Raw genomic sequence first — 7,516 nt, forward strand, 5'->3', positions numbered from 1 at the left:
TTCCTATGCAAATTAAGATATCTAATTCATCGAACTAAAAGTATCTGATTAATTAATTCATCTAAAACCTTTGTATAAAATACAGAAAAACAGAAAAAACTAAAAACTAAAAACAGAAAAACATCTATAGCTAAGGCATCTACAACATCTAGTGCAAAAGATGAAGAAATTTTGTGTGTGTGTGTGCGTATGTGTGCGTGCACCTATGACGGCGCGATGGCTTCGATTGGAGGGAGGAGAGGGGCTCACAACGCGGGCGAGGTCGAGGCGACGGTGACAGCGAGGTCCAGGCGACAGCGATGGCGAGGCGAGGTCCAAGGCGACGACGACGGCGAGGCGAGGGGAGGGCGATGAGCCAGTGCGTCGACGGGGGCAGCGCGGAGTCGACGGGGATGAGGGCGGCGACGGCGACGGCGCGCGACGGGGGGCGGCGACCGGGTCGAAGAAGCAGAGGAGAAGAAACTGAAATTTTCGTAATTTTTGTATATATAGGGATGAACTTTAGTACCGGTTGGAGCCACCAACCGGTACTAAAGGTCAAATTTTGCCAGGCCAAGCGACGGGAATGGCACCCCTTTAGTACCGGGTGGTGGCTCCAACCGGTACTAAAGACCCCCCCTTTAGTACCAGTTGCAACCACGACCTGGTACTAAAGGGAGATGCGCTGGCGCAGGTGCGGTGCGGCAAGTTTAGTCCCACCTCGCTAGTTGAGGAGCCCCAAGACTTGTTTATAAGCCCCGGCGAGGGCATTGAGCTCCTCTCTAATGCAGGCCTTCTGGGTCTAACTCTCCTACTCTGCCCTGTGGGGCCTACTGGGCTTGCGTGCCTGCATCCTGCCCCAACTACAGGTTGGGTTTCTAGTCGTATGCAGGCCGCTGTGGCCCAGTAGGTGGGCTTTTCTATTTAGTTTTCTCTATTTTCTACTTTATTTAAATTCTTTTTTATTTCTGATTTGTTTTTTGTTGTATTTAGAGTTTCTTTGTGAATATTTTTGCTTCAGGTACAAAAAATTACAAACTTTCTGTTAGTGCCAGTAGTTTTCAAATTTGAATAGTTTAAATTTGAATTATTTGAAATTTGTGTGAATCACTAGTTTGTGAATAACTTAACTTTAAAAATAGATTTTTTTAGTGATTCTTTTTTATTATGTTTAATATTAGTGTGTTTTATCATTATATTCAATTTGGTAATACTTAGATTATTTAAAAAATGAAATGCCTTTGTAACAGATGAGTTTTCGTCCGAAACCCTGATACTTCGAAAGAGATTGTCCATTTTGTACACGAAGTGCCTCCAGTTTTTGTCGTAACCCTCTCTACTTTTTTGCACATGCTACGTGAGTCAAATGATGATGTCATGCCAACTTTCAACCTTTTCAGAGTTCATTTATAGTGCTTTTCAATTTCAGGGTCATTTAGCTCAAAAAATTCAGTAAATGCATGAAAAATAGCAAATGATGTCAGAAAGGTACACGTTTGTCCGAAGCACAAAAATACACGTTTCAAGTGCCAAAACACATAAGCACCCTAACTATTAAAAACATATACAAGTCTAGAAACTCACTAGAGAAGAAAGTGATGACAGTGAAGCCGATCACATCCTAGAGTGGGATCTTTGGGTGTGAAACTTTTTCTTCACGTGTGTCCCTTTGCGTCGTAACCATGGACAATCTTCATCCTTTAACTGGATGCTCGGGTGAATATTCACTCCAAATGGAGCAATTTCATCAAACTTTTCACATTCTTCTGATATGTCTGTCTTGTCATCCACTCCTACGATGTTTCTTTTTCCTAAAAGAACTATGTGGCGCTTTGACTCATCGTATGATGTATTCGTTTCCTTATCTTTTCTTTTTCTCGGCTTGGTAGACATGTCCTTCACATAGAAAACTTGTGTCACATCATTGGCTAGGATGAATGGTTCATTTGCGTACACAAGATTGTTGATATCCACTGTTGTCATTCCGTACTGCGGTTTCCATTACCCTGCCTCGTGTCATATTGACCTATTTGCACCGAAACAAAGGGACGTTCAAACCACGTCCATAGTCAAGTTTCCATATGTCCTCTATGTAACCATAATATGTGTCCTTTCCTGTCTTGGTTGCTGCATCAAAGCGGACACCACTGTTTTGGTTGGTGATCTTCTTATCTTGGGCGATCGTGTAAAATGTATTCCCATTTATCTCATACCCTTTGAAAGTCATTATATTCGAAGATGGTAACTTGGACAACAAGTACATGTCATCTTCAATAGCGGCGTCATGCATGGCACGTGTCTGCAACCAACCGGGGAAAGTCCCCGTTTGTTCACGTGTAATCCAGTCGTGAGACTGCTCCAGGTGTTTGGAGCGTAGAAAATTCTTGTGTTCCTCCATATACGAAGCCACCAAGACGGAATTCTATAGAACTGTGTAGTGTGCTTGAGTGAGAGAATGCCCGTCCATACATATTATCTGATTCCCTCCTAGCATGCCTTTTCCACTCAGTCTGCTCTTATGCCGCGATTCAGGAACACCAATCGGCTTAAGGTCAGATATAAAGTCTATACGAAACTCAATGACCTCCTCATTTTCATGTCCTTTGGAGATGCTTCCTTCTGGCCTAGCACGGCTATGAACATATTTCTTTAAGACTCCCATGATCCTCTCAAAGGGGGACATATTGTGTAGAAATACAGGACCCAAAACGTTAATCTCTTCGCATAGGTGAACTAGGACGTGTGTCATGATGTTGAAGAAGGATGGTGGGAACACAAACTCAAAACTGACAAGACATTGCACCGAATCATTCTCTAACATTGGTATGATTTCCGGATCGATTACCTTCTGAGAGATTGCATTGAGGAATGCGCATAGCTTCACAATGTCTAATCGAACGTTTTCCGGTAGAAGCCCCCTCAATGCAACCGGAAGCAGTTGCGTCATAATCACGTGGCAGTCATGAGACTTTAGGTTCTGAAACTTTTTATCTTACATATGTATTATTTCCTTTATATTAGATGAGAAGCCATACGGTACCTTTATACTAAGCAGGCATTTGATGTCTACTACACAACCTTATTCTTGTAGACATTGTTGGGCCTCCAAGTGCAGAGGTTTGTAGGACAATAACAAATTTCCCTCAAGTGGATGACCTAAGGTTTATCAATCCGTAGGAGGCGTAGGATGAAGATGGTCTCTCTCAAGCAACCCTGCAACCAAATAACAAAGAGTCTCTTGTGTCCCCAACACACCCAATACAATGGTAAATTTTATAGGTGCACTAGTTCAGCGAAGAGATGGTGATACAAGTGGTATATGGATAGTAGATAAAGGTTTTTGTAATCTGAAAATATAAAAACAGCAAGGTAACTAATGATAAAAGTGAGCGTAAACGGTATTGCAATGCTAGGAAACAAGGCCTAGGGTTCATACTTTCACTAGTGCAAGTCCTCTCAACAATAATAACATAATTGGATCACATAACTACCCCTCAACATGCAACAAAGAGTCACTCCAAAGTCACTAATAGCGGAGAACGAACGAAGAGATTATGGTAGGGTACGAAACCACCTCAAAGTTATTCTTTCCAATCAATCAGTTGGGCTATTCCTATAAGTGTCACAAACAGCCCTAGAGTTCGTACTAGAATAACACCTTAAGACACAAATCAACCAAAACCCTAATGTCACCTAGATACTCCAATGTCACCTCAAGTATCCGTGGGTATGATTATACGATATGCATCACACAATCTCAGATTCATCTATTCAACCAACACATAGGACCTCAAAGAGTGCCCCAAAGTTTCTACCGGAGAATCACGACGAAAACATGTGCCAACCCCTATGCATAGGTTCATGGGCGGAAACCGCAAGTTGATCACCAAAACATACATCAAGTGAATCACGTGATATCCCATTGTCACCACAGATACGCACGGCAAGACATACATCAAGTGTTCTCAAATCTTTAAAGACTCAATCCGATAAGATAACTTCAAAGGGGAAACTCAATCCATTACAAGAGAGTAGAGGGGGGAGAAAACATCATAGGATCCAAATATAATAGCAAAGCTCGCGATACATCAAGATCGTAACACCTCAAGAACACGAGAGAGAGAGAGAAAGAGAGAGAAAGAGGGAGAGATCAAACACATTGCTACTGGTACATACCCTCAGCCCCGAGGGAGAACTACTCCCTCCTCGTCATGGAGAGCACCGGGATGATGAAGATGGCCACCGGCGAGGGATTGCCCCCTCCGGTAGGGTGCCGGAACAGGTCTAGATTGGTTTTCAGTGGCTACGGAGGCTTCTGGCGGCGGAACTCCCGATCTATTGTGCTCCCGGATGTTTTTAGGGTATATGGATATATATAGGAGGAAGAAGTACTTCAGGGGAGCCACGAGGGGCCCACGAGGGTGGAGGGCGCGCCCAGGGGGTGGGCGCGCCCCCTACCTCGTGGCTTCCTCGAGGCTTCCTTGACGTGGACTCCAAGTCTCCCGGGTTGCTTTCCTTCCAAAAATAAGTTCCGTGAAGTTTCAGGTCAATTGGACTCCGTTTGATTTTCCTTTTCTGCGATATTCTAAAACAAGGAAAAAACAGAAACTGGCACTGGGCTCTGGGTTAATAGGTTAGTCCCAAAAATCATATAAAATAGCATATAAATGCATATAAAACATCCAAGGTTGATAATATAATAGCATGGAACAATCAAAAATTATAGATACGTTGGAGACGTATCAGCATCCCCAAGCTTAATTCCTGCTCGTCCTCGAGTAGGTAAATGATAAAAACAGAATTTTTGATGTGGAATGCTACCTAACATATTTCTCTATGTAATTTCTCTTTATTGTGGCAAGAATATTCATATCCATAAGATTCAAGACAAAAGTTTAATATTGACATAAAAATAATAATACTTCAAGCATACTAACAAAGCAATCATGTCTTCTCAAAATAACATGGCCAAAGAAAGCTATCCCTACAAAATCATATAGTCTGGCTATGCCATCTTCACCACACAATATTTAAATCATGCACAACCCCGATGACAAGCCAAGCAATTGTTTCATACTTTTGATGTTCTCAAACTTTTTCAATCTTCACGCAATACATGAGCGAGCCATGGACATAGCACTATAGGTGGAATAGAATGGTGGTTGTGGAGAAGACAAAAAGGAGAAGATAGTCTCACATCAACTAGGCGTATCAACGGGCTATGGAGATGCCCATTAATAGATATCAATGTGAGTGAGTAGGGATTGCCATGCAACGGATGCACTAGAGCTATAAGTATTATGAAAGCTCACAAAAGAAACTAAGTGGGTGTGCATCCAACTTGCTTGCTCACGAAGACCTAGGGCATTTGAGGAAGCCCATCATTGGAATATACAAGCCAAGTTCTATAATGAAAATTCCCACTAGTATATGAAAGTGACAACATAGGAGACTCTCTATCATGAAGATCATGGTGCTACTTGAAGCACAAGTGTGGTAAAAGGATAGTAGCATTGCCCCTTCTCTCTTTTTCTCTCATTTTTTTTTTTTTTATTTGGGCCTTCTCTTTTTATGGCCTCCCTCTTTTTTTTGGGCTTCTTTGGCCTCTTTTATTTATTTCGTCCGGAGCCTCATCCCGACTTGTGGGGGAATCATAGTCTCCATCATCCTTTCCTCACTGGGACAATGCTCTAATAATGATGATCATCACACTTTTATTTACTTACAACTCAAGAATTACAACTCGATACTTAGAACAAAATATGACTCTATATGAATGCCTCCGGCGGTGTACCGGGATGTGCAATGACTCATGAGTGACATGTATGAAAGAATTATGAACGGTGGCTTTGCCACAAATACAATGTCAACTACATGATCATGCAAAGCAATATGACAATGATGGAGCGTACAGAAATATCAAAATTTTCTACGCATCACCAAGATCAATCTATGGAGTAATCTAGCAACGAGGGGAAGGAGAGTGCATCTACATACCCTTGTAGATCGCTAAGCGGAAGCGTTCAAGTGAACGGTGATGGAGTCGTACTCGTCGTGATCCAAATCACCGATGATCCTAGTGCCGAACGGACGGCACCTCCATGTTCAACACACGTACAGCCCGGTGACGTCTCCTACGCCTTGATCCAGCAAGGGGAGAAGGAGAGGTTGGGGAAGACTCCATCCAGCAGCAGCACGACGGCGTGGTGGTGGTGGAGGAGCGCGGGACTCCAGCAGGGCTTCGCCAGAGCACTGCGAGAGACGAGGAGGGAGAGAGGTAGGGCTGCGCCAACAGGGAGAGCAAATCACATCTGTTGGGCAGCCCCAAACCTCAAGTATATATAGGGGGAGGGGAGGGGCTGCGCCCCCACCTAGGGTTCCCTCCCTAGGGGTGGCGGCAGCCCCCAGATCCCATCTGGGTGGCGGCCACAAGGGGGAGAGGGGGAGGCGCACCTGGGGTGGGCCTTAGGGCCCATCTGCCCTAGGGTTTGCCCCCTTCCCCTCTTGGAGGCGCCTTGGGCCTTGGTGGGAGACGCCCCAGCCCACCTAGGGGCTGGTCCCTTCCCACTATTGGCCCATGTAGGCCTTCGGGGCTGGCGGCCCCACCTGGTGGACCCCCGGACCCCTCCGGTGGTCCCGGTACACTACCGGTGATGCCCGGAACACTTCCGGTGGCCAAAACCATACTTCCTATATATCAATCTTTACCTCCGGACCATTCCGGAACTCCTCGTGACATCCGGGATCTCATCCAGGACTCCGAACAACATTCGGTAACCGCGTGCATACTTTCCCTATAACCCTAGCGTCATCGAACCTTAAGTGTGTAGACCCTACGGGTTCGGGAACCATGCAGACATGACCGAGACACCTCTCCGGCCAATAACCAACAGCGGGATCTGGATACCCATGTTGGCTCCCACATGTTCCACGATGATTTCATCGGATGAACCACGATGTCAAGGACTTAATCAACCCCGTATCAATTCCCTTTGTCTAGCGGTATTATACTTGCCCGAGATTCGATCGTCGGTATCCCGATACCTTGTTCAATCTCGTTACCGGCAAGTCTCTTTACTCGTTCCGTAACACATCATCCCGTGATCAACTCCTTGATCACATTGTGCACATTATGATGATGTCCTACCGAGTGGGCCCAGAGATACCTCTCCGTTTACACGGAGTGACAAATCCCAGTCTCGATTCGTGCCAACCCAACAGACACTTTCGGAGATACCTGTAGTGTACCTTTATAGCCACCCAGTTACGTTGTGACGTTTGGCACACCCAAAGCACTCCTACGGTATCCGGGAGTTGCACAATCTCATGGTCTAAGGAAATGATACTTGACATTAGAAAAGCTTTAGCAAACGAACTACACGATCTTTGTGCTAGGCTTAGGATTGGGTCTTGTCCATCACATCATTCTCCTAATGATGTGATCCCGTTATCAACGACATCCAATGTCCATGGTCAGGAAACCGTAACCATCTATTGATCAACGAGCTAGTCAACTAGAGGCTTACTAGGGACATGG

Source organism: Triticum urartu, chromosome 7 (genome assembly GCF_003073215.2).
Source record: "Triticum urartu cultivar G1812 chromosome 7, Tu2.1, whole genome shotgun sequence".
Taxonomy (NCBI): domain Eukaryota; kingdom Viridiplantae; phylum Streptophyta; class Magnoliopsida; order Poales; family Poaceae; genus Triticum; species Triticum urartu.